This window comes from Solanum dulcamara, chromosome 2 (assembly GCF_947179165.1).
Source record: "Solanum dulcamara chromosome 2, daSolDulc1.2, whole genome shotgun sequence".
Lineage (NCBI taxonomy): Eukaryota > Viridiplantae > Streptophyta > Magnoliopsida > Solanales > Solanaceae > Solanum > Solanum dulcamara.
This window is the reverse complement of record NC_077238.1, coordinates 6,261,351-6,284,094: the sequence shown is the minus strand read 5'-3', so window position 1 is coordinate 6,284,094 and position 22,744 is coordinate 6,261,351. Positions and strand designations below refer to the sequence as shown.

The 22,744-nt window shown below is 36.2% G+C and overlaps 2 pseudogenes; both read left to right on the top strand.

The window, feature by feature from the left end:
• The first annotated feature begins 988 nt into the window (after nt 1-988).
• Nucleotides 989-18,208, top strand: LOC129879822 (uncharacterized; annotated as a pseudogene).
• Nucleotides 18,209-18,894: 686 nt separating this feature from the next.
• Nucleotides 18,895-21,982, top strand: LOC129879821 (uncharacterized; annotated as a pseudogene).
• The last annotated feature ends 762 nt before the right edge of the window (nt 21,983-22,744 follow it).

The following is a 22,744-nucleotide window of genomic DNA, read 5'->3' as shown; positions in this document are numbered from 1 at the left end:
CACATACGATGGATTAAATGCAATGTCGCTAACTGTTACAAGATGATGCCTCCCATCTTTAACCTTTGGATGACATCTAAATGCATACCTGTTGGGTTTAATTAATAGGTTAAATGGAAAATGAAGGGAAAAAGAAGTGGAGGAAAAAATGTGTTGCACCCTCTTGCTTTATAAAATAAGCATTTGTCCCACATAGGTGGTGGAAAGAAAAGTTCTCCTACTTAAAAGTAGAAGCACTCCTTCATGTTGCTAAAGGGTCAAGAAAATGGTCTCCCCTCGCGCCATCGTCGTCGCTTGCCTCGGTTTTAAAATATTTTTTTTTGAAAGGTTGCAACCTTTTCTGAAAAGTTACAAACAGGCTATATATTTTTGTTGATCCTCAGAATTGTTCCGTACGAAAAATTTCTGATAATCATCCTCTTCTTCTTTTCTGCACTTCTTTAAAAAAAAACTCATGTGATATACTGCCTTCGAGTGGTTTGCAGTCACCTTAATTTGTTGTACCGTTATTCTGGTGAGTAAATCGTTCTATCGAAAGATTCCAAAACATCGGGTACATTGAGGGGGATAATTTCCTTGAGGACACACTGTGTATTCAGTGGGATCGATTTCTGTTCTTACATATTTTTTCAGACACTGTTCTTATTTATCAGTTTCTGTCCAGTTTCTGTCTTTTAATTCCAGAAATTGTTGTTGTTGTTGTTTCAACATTTGTTTTCGATACAGAATATTAACAATCTTAAGGAAATTATTATTTTGTTTTTTTTCATATTAAACTATATTCTATTTTGGAGACTAAAATCTGTGTGATTTTCTACTCCGTATGAAATGAATATTCTGACTTAAAGAGTATAAAAACTTGGTTGAAATATTAAAGTTCATACTTGTACAATGATTTGAAGAATATAAAAACTCCATTGTTGTTGTTGTAAAATGTTTGATATTCTGAAGTATTAAGACGGTTTGTCTATTTCGATAGTGAAAAGAAATGGTAAGTGAAACTGCTACTACTTCTGCGACTGTTGCTGCAACAAGTCGCACTACTGTGCCACTGGCGGAAAAAACAGGGAAATTTTCTGGATCCAACTTCAAAAGATGTAGCAAAGAGTGTTCTTTTGGCTTACCACTCTTGGTATGAAGAAATTCACCAACGAAGACCCTCCTGTTCCTGCTACTGATATGCCGGTGAATGAAAAATTTATGATTTCTGAGGCATGGACACATGCGGATTTTCTATGCAAGGGCTATATCCTAAGTGTTTTGGATGATGATTTGTACAATGTCTACAGTGCTATGAAAACTTCAAAAGAATTGTGGGATGCACTTGAGAAGAAGTATAAGACTGAAGACGCATGCTTGAAAAAATTTGTGGTTGCTAAGTTTCTAGACTATAAAATGATAGATAACAGAACCGTTGGAACCCAAGTTCAAGAGCTTCAACTTATTTTTCATGACCTTATTACTGAAGGCATGGTAGTTAATGAAGCATTTCAAGTGGATGCATGATAGAAAAGTTTCCTTCTTTGTAGAGAGATTTCAAAAATTATCTAAAGCACAAGCGCAAGGAAATGAAGTTGGAAGATCTTGTGATTCGCCTCAAGATTGAGGAAGATAACAAAAAACATTGTTGAAGAAGCTTCTCCAAAGAATCAGAAAAGGAAGAAATCTTTTAGAAAAAGTAAGGAGCAGAACAAGAAAAAATTCAAGGGCAACTGCTATAATTATGGGAAAGCTGGCCACAAAGCCCCAGATTGTCGTCTCTCGAAAAAGGACAAGGAAAGGGACAAGCCAATATGGTGGAGAAAAATGATGGCATGGATGATCTGTGTGCAATGCTATCGGAATGCAATTTGGTTGGAAATCCAAATGAGTGGTGGCTTGATTCTGGTGCCACTCTACATGTATGCTCTGTAAAAGAAGCATTTGCAACCTATGCTCCCGCTGGACCCGAAGAGAAATTGTTTATGGGAAATACTGCAACAGCCAAGGTTGAAGGATATGGGAAGATACTTCTGAAGATGACTTCTGGCAAGGTGCTGACTCTCAATAATGTTCTGCACATTCCAACAATTAGAAAGAATTTAGTTTCAGCAGGACTACTCATCAAAATGGGTTTAAGTGTGTGCTGGTTAGTGAGAAAATTGTAATAAGTAAGAATGATATGTTCATAGGAAAGGGCTACCTCACTGAGGGCCTTTTCAAATTCAATGTAATGGTTGTTGACAGTATTAATAGGAATTCAGCTTCGTCTTACTTATTGGAGTCAAATGATTTATGGCACGTTCGTTTAGGACATGTTAACTACAAAACCTTGTGAAAATTGATTAATTTAGAAGTATTGCCTAAATTCGAGTGTAATAAATCAAAATGTGAAATTTGTGTTGAATCTAAGTTTGTTAAACATCCATATAAGTCTATTTATAGGAGTTCAAATCCTTTAAACTTAATCCACACAAATATATGTGATATGAATTCAATACCATCTCGCGGTGGGAAAAAGTATTTTATAACTTTTATTGATGATTGCTCTTGATATTGTTATACATATTTACTTAATAGTAAGGATGAAGCAATTGATTCATTTAAGCAATACAAGAACGAAGTGGAAAATCAATTGAACAAAAAGATAAAAATGATTAGAAGTGATAAGGGTAGAGAATATGAATCTCCTTTTGCAGAGATATGTTTAGAATATGGAATTATTCATCAAACTACTACCCCCTACACACCACAATCAAATGGAATTGTGGAAAGGAAAAATCGAACATTAAAATAAATGATGAATGCTTTATTAATAAGTTTCAGTTTACCGCAGAACTTGCGGGGGGGGAAGCAATCCTTACAGCTAATCGAATACTCAATAGGGTGCCCCAAATCAAAACACAATGTATTCCATATGAACTATGAAAAAAAAGAAAACCCAACTTGAAATATTTCAAAATATGGGGTGTTTAGCAAAGGTCCAAGTTCCTTTGCCCAAAGGGGTAAAAATCGAACCAAAGTATCACGACCCAGCCCCGTGGGCCGCGACTGGCAACCTATTTGGATACCCAAATGAACTCATATACCAAATCGTCATACTGCAGAATAATTCAAATTTAATATTTGTTCCAATCAGAACAATAGATGATCATTATGTTAACGAGTTGCGCGTGCAAAAAATAACATATCAAACCAAAAAGGGGCGACGGAAGGCGCGTAACTGGATACGTATATATATACAAACATATGGGACATTTTGGCCTTATAACAAAAGGGACCGCATTAAGATACAAGTCATAAATGAACGAATATACATGACCCATGACCCACACCTATGTCTGCGGGTCTCTACCAAAATGGAACACAAAGCCCAAAACATATATACATAACCCACATCACAAGTCTACAGACCTCTACAGAATGATAGCATAATCATATGATGGGATAGGTCCGTCCTCGCCATACCCAAATGGTCAGATATACAAGAATATGTACATAGGTAAGCCATATAGCGAAGTGAGACTCCGAGTCAAAGGAGCACTCTATAGTAGCAGAAGGTGAGTAGCCTACACTGACGGGTCACGAACGTCTGTACCTGTGGACATGAAATGCAGCCTCCGAAGAAAGGGGGTCAGTACGAACTTTGTACTGAGTTTGTAAAGCACAAACATAAAGAATATAGATCGTAACTGAAAGGAAAGGTACAAGTAGGGGTGCTCACGGTTCGGTTTGGATCGGTTTTTATTTAAAAAATAACCAAACCAATTGAGTCGGTTATTCAAATTGTCAAACCAAACCAAACCAAACTATATCGGTTTTTACTATTTGGTTTTTGTCGGTTTTTATCAGTTTTTTTGGTTTTTGTCGATTTTTAAATCACCTTGTAGACACTAGTCACTATTTTAATTTAAACTTATTTGAAATAGTATTGCCAAGAATAGTCACTCCTAAAACTAAACTCAGGAGCATAATTATTCTTAGCAATGATGATATGAAGTCCACATTTTGTTTACTTTTACTTTGGGTCCAACCATGCAAGATGAACTCATTTCATTAGAAGTCCATCAAAATATTTTGACCCAATCTAGTATAATTCAAAAGCATGGCCAAGATTAAGAATATAAAAATTCAATATAAATTATATTTTTTTTCATAAAAAAATTAAAATACACACACATATATATACAAATTTAATTTTTAAAATATATATATATAAAGTCGGTTTGGTTCGGTTTTTTCGGTTTTTTTAGAGTTGAAACCAAAACCAAACCAAATATAGTCGGTTTTTAAATTTAAAAACCAAACCAAATCAAACAAAATAAATGTCAGGTTTTTTTTCCAGATTGGTTTGGTTATCGATTTGGTTCAGTTTTTCGATTTTTCGTGTTCAGCCCTAGGTACAAGGACTACATACCAAACCAGGACATCAAAATCTGTATTGAAAACATATGTACATAATGCAAATAAAAATCATGAATAAGGCTCGGGAACGTGGTCACCACCCTGACGCTAGTACCACAACACATCATACTCCGAAAGGTTTCAAATCTTCATACAAACCCCAAACACATCATATCATCACAATATGTCATATCATCAGAACATCTTATATGTCATATCACATCATAACACCATAAATAATACCCGGCCCTATGGCGAGGTCTCAGGACCCGTAACACATTATACTATCGAGTATATTATAAGGCGCACGATTATAAAGTCGACTCGGGTTCCAGCGAATGAAGTCATAGTGGTATGCACTAGCGGAGTAGTGAGAAACTAATGCAACACATATAGATACAAAGCATTCTAAAATCATATTGGTGGCCCCAAAATGGGTATTAGATCATAATAGAACGATTTGGACATTATTCTTTAGTAGGGAAAATCGTAGACAAAAGTTACCCCTTTATGTTATACAAGAATAAACTAAATAGGACAACATAGGTGAGTTTCCGAGTTAGTAGGCCCACCTCCGGCCAAGCCGAGGTGGCATACATGAATTTCAAACATTTGGCTTTATGGAGTCATCTATCAAGGGTATAGGATGATCCAGTCTCATAAGTAGAAGTTATGGATATTTGCACATTTCTTTCCAACATAGATGAGTTTTTAACTCAATTTCACTGAATGGATTTATAGGAAATTCAAGCTCGGATTCCTATGAGCAGAATTTTTCTCGAGACTCAAATTACAACCTACTACACTTAGGATATGCCAAAAGAAGAAAAGAAAGAGCTTTACATACCTTATCCGCTTCTTACGCTCACTCAAAGTCAAATCCCATTTCCTCTAAAATCTACAAATGGTCACAATTACCAAATGTAAATTATAAGACTTTAAGAGTTCAATTTTTTTCCCTTTACTTGCCTACAAAAATTTGGGCAGGACCTTCCCTATAAATTCAACATCCCCGAGAATTTAACTCGGCTAGAATATCAACAACAACACCCACAAGCATACCAACAACATCAACAATTACTACAAAGCACAATTTACACTAATAATCTTTCTTCTTCTTCTCTTTTGTCACATAAAGCCACAAGTTCTACTCCACCTCACCTTCAAACTAATATCAATATTTCATATTCATTTACTAGATCAAGACCACGTAATCATAATTCGAAAGAAATTAACATTATTCCATACAATATACAAAAATTCCACCAAAATCATAATCCACCCAAAACTTCTATGAATGTAACAAAACTACCAAATTGCATTGTCTCCTTCTAAATTCATTAAGAATAACAATAATTCACATACTAGAATTCTATTTCCATAATTACACAAAAACTATACTAAAATCACATAATTCTGTATAACAACATATAACCAATTTTAATGCGGTCTCGAATTATTAAACTTTTAGTTACACCATAATCGCCATAACGACACCACTAAAAGGCTAAATAAATTTCAATTCCTCTTCTCCCATCCATCACCCCACACGGCCTGTCACGCCCCGGGAGGGTACCCTAGACGTGGCCGGCACTCGAAAACCATTTCTGACCTTCAAGCGAACCACTTGGTCCAATCACACTTTCATTTAGTTACATTCTATCAGCGGAAGACTCAAATCATAAGAATACTATTCATAATAAGCCTCTATTAATAATATAGAAAAAAATAAAACTAGTCATAACGAAACACTTCAGCATCATCCACACTCTAGTCTATGAAGCCTCTATCAATAATATAAGAAGTTCCAATGATAGGTTCATGTCTACCACAAATCAAAATAAAGGAAAACTAACTCAAAGCTGAAAAGATAATTGCGGTATCCTCCGGAAACAAAAGGACTCACCAACTAGCTAGAAGTGAATAGATCTTTAACGGTGCGCCTGTTGATGATCTCTAGTACTTGTATCTGTATCATGAAATGATGCAGGCCAAATGGCGTCAGTACGTGGAATATACGAGTATGTAAAATGGTCGAATGAAACATGCATCAAGGTGGGATCAAATCAACTCAGAATCTCAACTCAGAAGAAGGTACAACTCAATCCAGATGTTCTGAGTCTAAACAAAATATAATTTAGATAGGACCAATCACATACAATCCAACCCAATCCATCCCAATCCGACTCAGAGTACTATCAAGACCTATATGGGAGTTTCTGTTATCCGAAAACCATCACTTATGAGCCAGTGATAGTACAACAAGCCGACGTTTTTGCCACATCCGTTCATATATTGTCAGGGTAAGAATGAATCAACAAATCATGGATTCATAACCAATCAAGTCCTATTATATCAAGATAGTAATTTGGAAAACATCCGACTTTAACGGTTCAATCCCTTCCTACATTTGGCGACGTAGTTATTGGATTCGAGTTATTACTTACTCTTACCCAATTTGGTGGTCGATACTCCTCTCAAGACTCAATGCTTATAAAACTCTATCCAATCAATTTAATCTAATCATATCGACCAGTCTCGTTTGGACCTTTGTCAATTCATCAATTCTATCCCAAATCAAGCCTCTTGACCAATCATATTATCCAATCAACCCTAATCTTATATATTTTTTAAAGGCATGTAAAAGACAATGGCCTAGTCTATATCTCTTTTTTTTTTATTTTTAGGAAATCTCAAGAATATTGCTTACTTTACTTTCTGTCATCACCTTTGACTAGAAAGAATGTCTTTCCATAGTGTTCTTTTGCCAAACATTATTATTTAATAACTATCCAAGTTGTCCCAAACCAAACCAAACACTTCACATGAAATTAGAAAATAAATGATAAAGTTTAGCTTTTGCTTTCTATATTATTAGAATATATCAAAGTGGAAGTATTGTATGAATATACAAATAGAAATATAGTTTTTTCTTAAATATAATTTAATTTCATAATGCTAATGGAATTCCATTGAGGCATCAACTCACAGAAATTGGATTCATGTTATATAACTAAAAGGGTAATCAAATATTGTCCCCATCTTGTTTCAAGCAATTTGGATTTGTGAAGGTGTTAAACTAATGAAAACATCCTAACCAACATTTTAGTATTCTTTCTATGTTCCATCATTTGGTAATTGAATTAAACTGTAACGTACCAACGGATTCCAAGTTACTGCAAGCTAATTATCTATTGCTAATATAACAAAAATATGTCTAACAACTCATATCAATCAACTCTTAGACATAACAAAATATGTATAACAACTCATATCAATTAACTCTTAGACATAACAAAATATGTATAACAACTCATATCAAACATAAAGCATTTATCAATTTCTCAACTTATCAATATCAATATAACAAAATCAAGTTAATAGATGTATTAACTCATTAGGACATAAATCTATCAAGAAAACCCAATTCCTATGAAAATTCAATCTCAAAGAAGATGTAGGGCATATGGTGAATTTAATCTATGTTTTTAGTAGCCTTACATACCTTAGTGTAGATTTTGAAGAAACCTTGATGTTAGGTCTTCAAAGGGAAACTTGAATCTTTGAGTTTGAGAGGATTTTATTGGAGAGAATTTGAGAGAGAAGGAGATAAAGACTAGGGTTGTTTGGAGAGGCAAGAGACTGAAATTATGATCCAAAATACGTCCAGTTCTGTATATAGATATTAGGTAATTTTACCAAAATATCCCTACAAAATCTTAAAAATTGGCCAAAATTTCCTGCAGGTCCTCTCTGTTCAACCAAGCATAACGTTTGACTCCGAATTCGAAAAATACAATCTTGGTGGCGTTGGAAAGAAAACTCAAAGACCTTTAATTTTATAAGTTATGGGACACACAATTCGTTATATTTTAGGAGATATGGTCGTTTCAAATTGACTTTTATACTAACTCATTCGGAAACTTAGCAAAAGGAATTCTTTGGACTTGACTTGATTTTTTTGGGATACGTTATGACCCTAAATCACATCTAATATACTTTAAATACTTATGAATCAATCATAGATCATATATACAATTTGAAGCCTTCGAGTTCGATCTTATACGTATATGAAGAATGGTCCGAATATTAGTGGAAAAAAAAGTTAGGGTGTTACATTATCTCCCCCTTGGGATCATTCGCCCTCGAATGATAAGTAAACCAAGGATGGACTCGAGGTACAAATAAAAATCAGAACTCAATCATTTAACCAATCAAATTCTCAAAATAATTTACTATTCAAATTCAAAAATAGACATACTAATTCAAATCAAGAAAATGGGCATTACCTTCAACATTCTCATCGATAGGCACGAATAGATGCAGATATTTGGATTTTATATCTTCCTCAGCTTCCCGTGTGGCTTCATCCATAAATTGATTTCTCCACAAGACTTTGACTGAGACAATCTCCTTGGTCCTCAATTTGCGAACCTGACGATCAAGAATTTGGACCAAAATTTCTTCATAGTACAAGCTATCCTTAACTCCAATACTATCAATGGGGAATACCAATGAAGGATCGCCCAAGAACTTCTTCAACATTGATATGTGAAATACCGGATGAATGGCGGCTAGCTCAGAAGGTAACTCCAATTCATAAGCGACACTCCCAATCCTCCTCACAATCTGGTAAGGACCAATATATCGAGGACTAAGCTTTCATTTTCTTCCAAACCTCATGATGCCCTTCATGGGTGACACTTTTAAGTACACCCAATCATCTACCTCAAACTCTAAGTCTCTTCTTCTCACATCGGTGTAAGATTTCTGGCGACTTTGGGCTGTCTTTAGCCTATCTCGAATAACCTTCACCTTCTCCATAGCTTGGTGAACAAAATCAGGCCCAATCAACTCAACTTCGCCAACTTCAAACCACCCAATTGGTGATCTACACCTCCTCCCATACAAAGCTTCATAGGGAGCCATTTGAATACTTGCATTGTAACTGTTATTGTATGCAAACTCTATGAGAGGTAAATGATCATCCTAATTTCCTTTGAAGTCAAGTATATATATGCCCTCAACATATCCTCTAATTTCTGGATGGTGCGCTCCGCTTGGCCATCTGTTTGGGGATGAAAGGTTGTACTAAGATTCACCCTTGAACCTAGTCCTTTCTGAAAGGATCTCCAAAATTGGAAAGTGAATTGAGCTCTTCTGTCTGAGATGATGGACAAGGGAACCCTATGCAATTTGACAATCTCCTGAATATATAATTTTGCATAATTTTCTGCAGTGTCAGTAGTCTTAACTGCCAAGAAGTGAGCTAATTTAGTCATTCTATCCACAATTATCCAAATCGAATCATGTTGTTTTCGATACCTCGGCAAACCTGTAATAAAGTCCATATTGATCATCTCCTATTTCCATTCTAGAATCTCTATATTTTGAGCTAAACCACATGGCCTTTGATGCTCAGCTTTAACCTGTTGGCAATTCGGGCACTTGGAAACAAATTCAGCAATATCTCTCTTCATTCCACTCCACCAATAGACTTCCCTCAAGTCATGATACATCTTTGTAGAACCAGGATGAATAGAGTATCTAGAACTATGCACTTCGGCCATAATCATTTCTCAAACATCATCAACATTAGGGACACACAATCTATTTTGGTACCTTAACACACCATCTCCCCCTTTGGTGAAAACCATCACCTTTTGTTTGTGAACAACCTATTTCAACTGAAGGAGGACAGAATCTTGGTATTGCTTCTCTTTCACCTCTTCCATAAGGAAGGATGTAGACCCATTCTAAACATTAAGTCCACCTTCATTATTTTCCTCAAGCTAAACTCTCAATCTAGCTAATCTATGCACCTCTTTAGCTAGTTCTTTCTTTCCCTCCTTTATATGGGAAATGCTACCCATAGACAACCTACTAAGAGCATCTGCAACAACATTAGCTTTACCTGGGTGGTAGAGAATACTCATGTCATAATTCTTGAGTAACTCTAGCTATCTTCTCTGCCTTAGGTTGAGTTCTTTCTGGCTGAAGACGTATTGGAAACTCTTATGATTAGTGAACACATCAACATGCACTCTATACAAGTAGTGACGTTAAATTTTAAGAGCAAATACCATAGCTGCCAACTCAAGGTCATGAGTTAGGTAATTTCTCTTATGAATCTTAAGTTGTCTTGAAGCATAGGCTATTACTTTTCCCCTCTGCATCAACACACAGCCTAAACTAACACTAGACACATCACAATAGATTACAAAATCCTCTGTTCCATCGGGCAAAGTCAAAACAGGAGCAGTGGTCAGCTTGATCTTTAATTTCTGGAAACTCTCCTCACAAGCATCAGACCATTAGAACTTAGCCTTCTTTTGGGTTAGCTTGGTCAATGGTGATGATATGGATGAAAATCCTTCTACAAACCTTCGATAATAGCCAGCCAAACCCAAGAAGCTTCGTATATCTATTGGGGACGTAGGTCTGGGCCAATTTTTTACTGCCTCAATCTTTTGAGTATCAACCTGAATACCGTCTCTTGATATAATGTGGCCTAGGAAAGCCACTGATGCAAGCCAAAATTCACATTTGGAGAACTTTTCATACAATACTTGGTCTTTTAGAACTTGCAAAATGACTCTAAGATGATAGGCGTGCTCCTCCTCATTCTTAGAGTAAACCAAAATATCATCAATGAAGACAATCATAACCATATCAAGATACGGCTTAAATACTCGATTCATGAGATCCATAAAGGCTGTAGGGGCATTAGTTAACCCAAATGACATAACCAAAAATTCAAAATGGTCGTAACGGGTCCAAAAAGTTATCTTTGGGATATCACACTCCCTCACCTTCAACTGATGGTAACCTAATCTTAGTCTATTTTTGGAAAACAAGTGACACCCTGAAGTTGGTCAAATAAATCATCTATTCTGGGAAGAGGGTATTTTTTTTATGGTGACCTTATTTAGTTGCATGTAATCAATACACATTCTAAGAGACCCATCTTTCTTTCGCATGAATAGGACAGGAGCTGTAACACCCCCTAAATATTATTGATTCATGGATCCTTTCTTTCATGAAGTTCAAATGAATTATCAAAGTTTTTTATTTAATTTAAGGATGAAATTTTATGGATTTTTCATATCATGATTCCAAATGCATAGATTATTAAATATTTAAAATTTAATTACCTATCTTATATTAACTTATATTGGCTTTTAAATGCATTAAATTGTTGATTTATCAAAAGTCTTTATATGAAGGCATGAAAAGTTTTTGATCATGTTCTAAAGTATTTTGATCATGTTCTAAAAGTATTTTGATCATATTCTCTCATGCCTAAAGATTTGGATCATGTTCTAAAGTATTTTGATCATATTCTAAAAGTATTTTGATCATGTTCTCTCATGCCTAAAGATTTTGATCATGTTTTAAAAGTATTTTGATCATATTCTCTCATGCCTAAAGTAATTTGGGCATAACTTTTTATAGGATAGTCCAAATTAGGTGATTCAAATTTCTGAGTAACCGCAACATCATTACCTGTAACTTTCATGAAGAACATATCTTAAGATTCGGAGTTTAAATAGATCAAATAAATTAATCTTTGTAAGACATAGTGTTGTGATGGAATGGAGTATTTGTAGAATAAAATTCATATCTCGATGTAGAATGCTCCAAATTAGATGATTCTTGAACTAACTGAAACTAGAATTCTATATCTACAATTCTTATGAAAACACCAAATCCTAATAAGGAATTTATCTTATTCAAACGCAGCTTCGAAAATGAATATTCCGTTAAAAGAGATTTCATCTCACCTACCATAGAAAGATCTAGAACCATTTGACATCATCCATGACATCAAAATCCTCCATTGAATTTTCAAGATCATCCTTTATGATTATGTTTATTTATTGTTAGGTCCCTTCTCCACACCTATAAATACTCACCTTATTTCCTCATTTTATTCACCAAGCTTTCTTAAGCAACTCTTCTCTCTATATACTTCTTTACTCCTTCTTAAATATAGTTTTAGTTTTAGTAGTATAAAAATACTACTCTGGTGATTCTTATACTCCGGATAGTACACAAAACAAACCGGCGAGAAGAAAAGGCTAGGGGTCCAAGAGTGTTCCAATTCGAAGTAAAGCTTCTGATTTAAGGTATGTAAGGCTTTCATAGCATTGGATTGAGTTCGTCCATGCTCCCAATATTTAAATTCATTATAATTGAGTTATAGTTGAGTTTTATCAAAATCTTGAATTCTAAATAAATTAATTCTTCTATTGAGTTTGATATATTTATGCATTAATATTATTATTGTTATCTCTCATATTATTGGAATTATTATTCATGGCTACTTTCCCATGAATCCTAATTGATTTGATGTTCATGAATATTTTTATACATATTTTGAGTAAAGATGTTGGCTTTTTATTATTTTCATTTATAAAAAGAAAGTTATATGAATTAATACAATATATGTATTTTATTGAGTTTTGAAAGAGCAAAAGAGTTGAGTTTGAATGAATTTGAGCAAATGATATTTTGAGCAAGATGTTTTGATGAGATATAAATGATGTTTTTGAAAGTATAATGATTGATGAACATGAAATGAGATGCGTTTGATGATTTAAATTAAAGTCCAATGAGACTAGATGATGAGTTTAATATGAGCACATATTTTGGGAGTAGTATTGAGCACTGAGTTGGGTAAGAGTTTAATTGACTCAAACCCCAGAACTACGTAGTCAGTGTAGGATGGAGGCTATACCTCTTAAGACCCTAAAAGAGGACTTTGATGAGTGGATCCAAGATGGTGATGTCATTTACCCTGGCAAGGTATTGGATAGATGTGGCAACGACATCACTTCGCTGTATCATCGCTAGCTCATAAGTGATGGTTGTCGGTTAGAGAAACTCTCAATTGAGTAAGCATTGCTTGTTACTATTATTTTTATTATTATATTTTAAACTTGCATTACATATTGATGTTGAGATGATGTTGATTTTTGAGCTGAGTTTTCTTGAGAGGAGTTTCTTGATATTTGTCCTTACCTTCCTGCCATTTTACATACTCGTACATTCTATGTATTGACGTTATTCGACCTGCATCTTTTTATGATGCAGATACATGTGTTAGAGATCCTCAACAAGCGTTTTATTGAAGATCATTATTTTTCAGCTATTTGGTAAGTCCTTATATTCGGAGGAACTCTTTATCCTTTAATTATTGTTGAGTATTATGTTTCTTTTAAGGTAGCCATGGATATGTCATTGGCACCATCTAAGAGTATTAGAGGCTTCATAGACAGAGTTTAATGATGTAATTGGAGTAGTTCTCCTTTGAAACTAGTTCTTCTAAAAAAGTTTCTTCTTTCATTAGATATTGTTAATGGAGAGCCCATATAAGTATTCTTATTAAGTCTTCTGCTGATAAATGAATAAGTGATGAGACCAAGTGGTTCTCTCAGAGGCCAGAGATGGTTTCTGAGTGCCGGCCACGCCTAGAGTACCCTCTCGAGGCGTGACAAACTTGGTATCAGAGCACAGAGTTCAAGAGTCCTAGGGTGTCTATGAAGCCGTGTCTAGTAGAGTCTTGCTTATAGGTGTGTCGTGCACCACACTTATAATCAGGAGGTTATAGGACATTAGGAATTATTTCACTTCTTTCATAATCTGAGTTCGTGCGATAGAGTTTAACTCTATAAAAGCTTCCTTTCTAATTCGTGCGTTTACACATTTCAGACATACCTCCTAAACATTCAGCTAGTCAGAGGAACGCTGCCAGCACTGAGGTTCCATAGTCAGTGATGCCTCCATGGAGAACTAGGGGTCGACCTGCAAGGTTTACTGAGGTACCCCAAGTACCTACTGTTCAGACCACTCCTACTTTTGAGGAATATTTTCGAGGAGCGATTGTTATGCTCACCCAGTTGGTGGTTGTTCGAAATAGTAGCCAGAGTTCACCAACTCCTAGCTCTAGTTATCAAGAGTCGTTTACTGCCACGAGGATCAGAGATTTTCTGAGAATGAATCCGCCGGTCTTCACGGGTTCCAACGTTGATGAAGACCCCCAAATTTTCATTGATGAGATGTGGAAAATACTAAAAGAAATGCATGCTACAGAGATTGAGGGGGTTGAATTGGTGTCTTATCAACTCAAAGATGTGGCAAATGTCTGGTATAACTAGTGGGAAGAAATTAGAGGTGAGGATGCAGAGCCTGCTCTTTGGGATGAGTTTGAAAGAGCATTTCTTGATAACTTCTTTCCCCAAGAGCTACGTGAAGCAAAAATTGAGGAGTTTGTGAACCTCAAGTAAGAGAGTATGACTGTGAAAGAGTATAGTTTGTAGTTTATTCAGTTGTCCAAATATGCCCCAGAAATGATTCTTCATATGAGGTCTAAGATGAGGAAGTTGGTCTCTAGCCTAGGCAAACATGTAAAGAAAGAATGTAAGGCAATCTTAATGATTTCTAACATGAATTTTTCTAGATTGATGATGTATGCTCAGCAGGTTGAGGATGACAAGAAAAAGGACCGAGAGGAACACCTAAGCAAGAAGGCTAAGTCTGCTGGGCATGAGAACGAGCAGAAGCAAGGGAAGGGTAACAAGTCCTTCTTTCAAAAGAGGTCTTCTAATTATGTACCTTCCCCAACAAATGCTTTTACACCTAATACCAGGTATGATCAGAGGTCGCTGAGTCACCAAAACTTCCGAGCTCAAGGTTCTCAGTCGTAATTAAGTGTGGCTCAAGGTTCTAGAGGGAAACCACCATGTTCTAGATGTGGGAGGCTCCATTTGGGAGAGTGTCGTGTGGGCACCAATACTTGCTACAGATGTGGAAAGACAGGTCACTTCCAGAATGAGTGTCCTTCAAAGAGACAGGGAGATGGAAGTAGTAGAGCTCAGTTTTCTTCTACAGCTCCACAGAATAGAGGTAATCATAGAGGTGCAGCTTCAAGTGCAGGTGGGGGAACCAACCGTCTGTATGCTATGGGTAGTCGCCAAGACCAAGATAATGCACCCGATATTGTTACTGGTATGCTCCGAGTCCTTTCTTTTGATGTGTATGCATTACTTGATCTAGGTGCTACATTATCTTTTGTGACTCCTTACTTGGCTAGTAAATTTGAGATCCTTTCTAAGTGTCTTCTTGAGCCTTTTAGCGTGTCTACTCCTGTTGGTAAGTCTATCTTAGCTGAGAGGATCTATAGAAATTATACTATGTCAATCTATCACAAGGATACCATGGCTGACTTAATTGAGTTGGACATGGTTGATTTTGATGTGATTCTTAGCATGGACTGACTTTATTCTTGTTATGCTTCAGTTGATTGTAGGACCCAAATTGTCAAGTTTCAATTTCCAAACGAGCCTATCTTAGAATGGAAGGGGAGTTCTGTAGTGCCTAGGGGTAAATTTATTTCCTACCTTAAGGCCAGAAAATTAATCTCCAAGGGATGTATATATCATATAGTCTGAGTCAAAAATATTAAGGATCAGGATCCATCTCTTGAGTCAGTTCCCATTGTGAATGAGTTTCCTGAAGTTTTTCCTGAGGATCTCCCCGGAATCCCTCCTGATAGAGAAATAGACTTTGGTATTGATATCCTTCCTGATATACAACTTATCTCCATTCCTTCTTATAGGATGGCTCCTTCTGAGTTGAAAGAGTTGAAAGAACAACTGAAAGACCTCCTAGATAAGGGGTTTATTAGGCCAAGTGTCTCACCTTAAGGCGCTCTTGTCCTATTCGTGCGAAAGAAAGATGGGTCCCTTAGAATGTGCATTGATTACCGACAACTAAACAAGGTCACCATTAAAAACAAGTACCCTCTCCCCAGAATAGATGATTTATTTGACCAACTTCAGGGTGCCACATGCTTCTCTAAGATAGACCTCATATCAGGCTATCACCAGTTGAAAGTGAGAGAATGTGACATCCCGAAGATGGCTTTTGGAAGATATTCCATTTTGGCCCAAACCTTTGGCACCTATATGTATACATTGTGATAGCCAAGCGACAATATGTAGGGCAAGGAGCGCTATGTATAACGAAAAATCAGATCACATTCGACGGTGACACAATATTGTTAGACAACTACTCTTTAGTGGTATTATCACTATTGACTACGTATAGTCAAGAGATAATGTATCGGATCCACTAACAAAAGGCGTATCTAGAGAAGCTGTTGAAAGATCATCGAGGGGAATGGGGTTAAGGCCTAGGACAAGTCAACATGGCGGTAACTCTACCTAGTAGACTGGAGATCCCAAGAACTACATTCAAAGAGATCAAACAAAGTTATGATTGACGGTTCAACATTGTCAAATAACTCAACCCATTCTCGTGATGATGACAATGTTCAGAAACAAAGGATAAAGCTTTAAAGGTTTTTTAATGATTATCTAAATCTGACGGAAAATGACTAGATAGTGTGTCTATAGGACTACACGTTTAGAAATCACCTATGTGAATGTGAAGTATAAGCCGCTTCTAGGGGAATGACGGTAAAGGCCCATTCTCTATGCATTCACGAAACCAGGCGGTGTTCATGGCTGAAACAAACACAACCGTGAGAACTATAGATGGTTGATGATTAATTGTGTGACTTATGTTGTCTAGTTATACAACAAAGTTCGACGGTTCAAAGATATCGCATCTACCGATTGATTGAGTATATCCTATATAAGTTCACTATGGAAAGTTCAAAGGGAAACCTACTTATCCAGATGCAATTAATCTTCGCTTGTATATCACACACTTATCCGTGCATTCCTTTATCTTGTAGACATTCCCCATTCATGTGGGGGATTATTGGGTTTAATTGATAGTTTGAATGGGAAATTGAGGGAAAAAGAAGTGGAGAGGAAAATGATATGTTCTCTCTTGCTTTATTAAATAAGTTTTGGTCCCACATAGGTGGTGGAAATGAAAAGTCTCCTACTTAAAAGTAGAAGAACTCTTTCATGTTGCTAAAGGGTCAAGAAGAGGGTCTCCCCTCGCGCCGTCGCCGTCGTCGCTCGCTCGGCTTGGCTCGGCTTCGGCTAAGGCTTCGGCTAAGGCTTCGGCTTTGGATTTGGATTTGGATTTGGTCAATTGATATGATTGATTGATAATCTTTTTGGACCAAATTTTCTTTAAATTTTTAATTAATTAATATTATTTATTTATTTAATTAATTAAGTGAAAAAATCCTGACCCGCGACCCGTTTCTTTCCCGGATTAATTTAAAATTTCCCTCCGTTTTTTCCAACGGATTTTTGAAAGGTTGCAACCTTGTCCGAAAAGTTGCAAATCTTTTCTCAACAGGCAAACCTTTTCCCAACAGGTGCCTTTTCTTAAAAGGTGTAAACAGTCTATATATATCTGTTAATTCTCAGAATGTTCCATACGAAATTCTGAATATATCATTGTCTTCTTCTTTCTGCACTTCCTAAAATTCGTGTGAAATACAGCCATCAAGTGGTTCGCAGTCACCAAAAATTAGCAGTACCTCTACTTTGGTGAGTAAATCGTTCTATCCTGGGAGGAAAGATTCTAAAACCTCGCGTACTTTGAGGGGAATAATTTCCTTAAGGACACACTGTGCAATTAGTGGGCTCGATTTTGTTATTGCATTAATTTTCCAGATTCTGTATTTTATTACTTTTAGTTGTTGTTACTGTTTTAATATTTTCCAATACAGTTTACTAACACTACAAACTTTCATCTTTTCAAACAAGAAACAGTATTAGAAACATTTACTGACCCCTCATTTGAGTTGGATAAGCAGATGTACTCTAGAAGAACTCGCCCTTCAATTGATCCAATAAGCAATCCTGCACAAAGAGGTTATCCAGAAGGAAGTTGATGAATTAATTGAAATAAGGTAAGATAAAATATAAGCAGGAGATAGAAACATGCGATGGAGGAATATTTTTGCCTGTTGTCAAGCCAATATAAGATGGATAATACAGAACACTGAAAAAACAAGATAAGTATACCCTTCTGCAGTCATTTATATTCTAATTTGTTAAAATTGACAAAATTCTAAATAGTCTTAATGTAGTAACTTGGTAGGTGAAAGTTTGGTAAACTGTGACATCTTGACAAAATGTGATGTCATGAATGACATCAAGAGCAAGAATTTATTCCTATAAATAGGTAGTTCTTGATTCATTTGAAACACACCTTAAAAACATTTCTCTCCTGTCTTCTCATATTCTAAGGCATTTGCAAAATACATTAGAAGTGTAGAGAATTAATGGAGCAATTCTCTAAGTTGTATTTGGGATCTCTCCCATTTCTTTGTTAATATAAAGGCAGTTGTTTTCTGGTGGACGTAGGATCATTCTGATTCGAACCACATTAAATATTGTTGTTCTTCCTTGTTCTTTATATTTTCACGTTTTCGCTAACAATTGGTATTAGAGCCAAGGTTCTATTTAAGTATGCTCTATGGTTACAACATAGTCTGAACTTCCACATCATAAAAGAATTACTTTGATTTTCTGTATTTCTAACTAATTTGTAGTAGAAGAGGAAGAACAAGTAAAAATGAGTTCCATGAAGTTAGAAATTGATAGATTTAGTGGGCGCAACAACTTCAATATCTGGAAAATCTAGATGATGGTGTTACTGCAGAGGGAAGGTTCAATCCACGCTATTGACAAAAAGTACCCCGATAACACATCAGTTTTCGACAAGGCAAAGATTGAATGAGATGCATTAAGTGTAATCCAATTATCCCTTGCACCGAACGTGCTCTGTAAAGTGAATACAAGTACTGAGGAGATGACCAAACAATTATGGGATAGGCTGAAAGGGCTTTACCAGGACTGGTTGGTTACAACAAGGATGTTGTTACAATGGCATCTTCACACATTTAAGATGGAGTCGGGTACTTTGTTTCAAGACTATCTAGATGCATTCAATAAACTTGTGATTGACTTACAGATTACAGAAATTAAGAAGGATGAGGAGACGCTTGCATGTGCTTTGCTATTTTCATTGACTTCAAAATACCATGATATTGAGAATTCAATGATGTATAGCAAGGCGCATATCACTCTTGAGCAAGTACAGCAAGCACTTTACTCTTGTGATGTGTGGAGGCATTTTGAAGAAGACAAAGATGATGAAACTAGTGGGCTCTTTGTAAGAGGTCGTACTAGCTAATAGGGAAGAAGAAAATCAAAGCACAGATCAAAATTTTATGTGAACAAGAATAATGCGGAGTGTGGTTGTACAAGAAGGGACACTTTGAATGAGATTGTCCTATGTCAAAGTCCAAAGAAAAGGCGAATGCATCCATTGTTGAGAAGGTACATAATTTTGATGATGAATATGTACTAACAACATCATGCAATAGTGGAGTCTATGACAATAAATGGATGTTAGAATTTGGTTGTACTCTGCATATGATATTTCGAAGAGATTGGTTCAGCAGCTATGAGAAAAGTGGAGGAACTATAGTAATGGGCAATAATGCAACTTGTAAAATAGTTGGCATTGGTTCAATTCGGGTTCGCTACCATGATGGAATCATGATGACTATTACAGAAGTCTGTCATGTTCCTGATCTGAAGAAGAATTTGATATCCCTGGGTACTCTAGATAATCAAGGTTACAAGTACTCAGTGAAGGAGGTACAATGACTCTTTAGTCATGTTGAAGGCCAAGCTGGAAGATGGCCTCTACACACTAGCAAGAAGCACCATTGTTGGCTTTGTTAATACATCTACAGTACAGCAGTTATCTAATGAAGACAAGGCAAGATTATGGCATATGAGATTGGGCAATATGAGCGCACGAGGGCTGGAGATGTTGAGCATTGCATCCTAAGGAAGTAGAAAAAGGTCAGTTTTAGCACTGGCAAGCATAAGATGGGAGGAGTGCTAGTCTATGTTCATTCAGATTTATGAGGTCCCTCTCAGCTTCCATCGAAGGGAGGAAAGAGGTATCTTCTCACATTCATTGACGATTTTTCACAAAAGGTTTGGGTGTGTTTCTTAAAGGCAAAAAGTGATACTTTTGAAGCATTTAAAGAATGGAAAATTTTGGTTGAGAATCAAATGGAGAGAAAAATCAAGTATCTTCGCACAAATAATGGCTTGAAGTATTGCAGTGAAAAGTTCAATAATTTCTGCAAGGTTCATGGGATCGCAAGACATAAGACGGTCAGGCACACACCACAGTAGAATGAAGTTGCTGAGAGAATGAACAAAACTCTTTTTGTGAAGGATCATTATATGCTCTTACAAGCCAAAATATCCAAAGTGTTTTGGGCTGAAGTAGTTCACACTACTTCTCATATTGTCAATCAATCTCCATCATCAGCGATTGACTTTAAGACTCTGAATAAGGTATGGTCAGGTGAACCCTATAACTATTCATACCTACAAATATTTGGGTGTCCGGCTTATTATCATGTTAATGAAGGAAAGCTTAAACCAAAGTCTAAAAAGGCTATATTCGTAGGGTATGTAGATAGAGTAAAAGGGTACAAACTTTGGTGTTTATCTTTACTCAAATTTGTAGTTAGTAGAGATGTTACCTTTGATGAATCCTCTAAACTTCATCCTCATAAAGTTTTTGTGGAGTTATCAAGAAATAAGAACAATGAGCAGGTGGAGCTACCGGTGGAGCATATCAAGGAAAAAGATTAAGAGACTCAATTTGAAGAGTCAAAAGATGCAGATCTTGAAGAACATGCTATCAATAAACCATATGCAATTGTGAAGGGAAGGGACAAAACAAAGATACGGAAATCGGAACGTCTTATAGAGCAAGAAAATTTGATTGCATACGCGCTTTTAGCTGCAGAAGAAGTGATTAAAAACCTCGATCCCTCTTCGTATGTTGAAACAACTTCTTGTAAAGATGCTGCACAATGGAAGTTCTCCATGATGGAAGAGGTGGAGTTTCTTCAAAAAATGAGACATGGGTCTTACTTGAAAGGCCAAAAGGGAAGAAGACAGTTGGATGCAAATGGATCTATAGAAATAAAGAAGGTATTCCATAAGTGGAAAATGCTAGGTTCAAGGCGAAATTGGTTGCAAAGGGTTTCAGTCAGAAGGAGGGAATTAACTATAATGAGATCTTCTCTCCCGTCTTGAAACATAGCACAATTCACGTGCTACTTGCATTGGTTGCACAATTTGATTTAGAGCTTCAACAGCTTGATGTCAAAATTGCTTTCTTACACTGTAATCTAGAAGAGACAATCTATATGGAACATCCGGAAGGTTTTTTAGTTAAGGAAAAAGAAGATCATGTATGCCAACTGAAGAAGTCTTTATATGGTTTGAAGCAATCCTCTAGACAGTGGTACAAAAGGTTTGATGCATTCATGACTACACATGGATTCTCGAGGAATGCATTTGATAGTTGTGTGTATCACAAGAAAATGTCTAGTAACTCTATGATTTATTTACTATTGTATGTTGATGATATGCATATTGTTGTTAACAACATCACAGTGATAAATATTTTGAAGAAATTGTTAAGCAAGGAATTTGACATGAAGGATTTGGGAGATGCAAAGAAAATTCTTGGAATGGAGATTTCAAGAGAATATGGTGTTGTACATCTTTCTCAGAAGAGATACATCGAAAAGGTTCTTGAGAGATTCAATATGCAATGAGCAAGCCTGTAAGTATACTATTAGCTTCTCATTTTAATCTTTCAGAGTTACAAATGCCTCAGTCTGGGGATGAGGTAGAGCAATGGTTAAAATTTCCTTATACTAGGACAGTTGGTAGCATTATGTATGCTATGGTGTGCACACGTCCAGATATTGCTCATTCTGTAAGTGTGATAAGTAGGTAGATGGCCAATCTAGGAAAAAGGCATTGGGAAGCTGTCAAGTGGATATTGGGATATCTCAAAGGATCTTCTGATGTTGGCCTAACCTTTCAAAAAAGTGAAGGTATTTCAGTTCTCGGTTATGTGGATTCTGACTATGCAGGGGATCTTGATAGAAGAAGGTTTATAACTAGATACATCTTTACTCTCGTTGGCGGTGCCGTTAGTTGGAAATTAACTTTACAATCGATTGTCGCTTTGTCAACAGCAGAGGCAGAATATATGGCAGTCAAAGAAGCTATCTGGTTGAAAGGTTTGGTGGCAGAATTGAGTTTGATTCAGCTGGAATCAACTCTAAGATGTGATAGTCAAAGTGATATTCATTTGATTAAAAATCAAATATTTTATGAGTGCACCAAACATATTGATGTCAGATTCCATTTCATTTGAGATTTCATTGAAGAGAGAGCTATCAAGATCGAGAAGGTTATCACAGACGATAACATTGCAGACATGCTGACCACGATAGTCCCGCTTGCCAAGTTTGCACACTGCAAGGACTTGGCAGAAGTATGCATCAGCTAATGCAAACTCTGGAAAA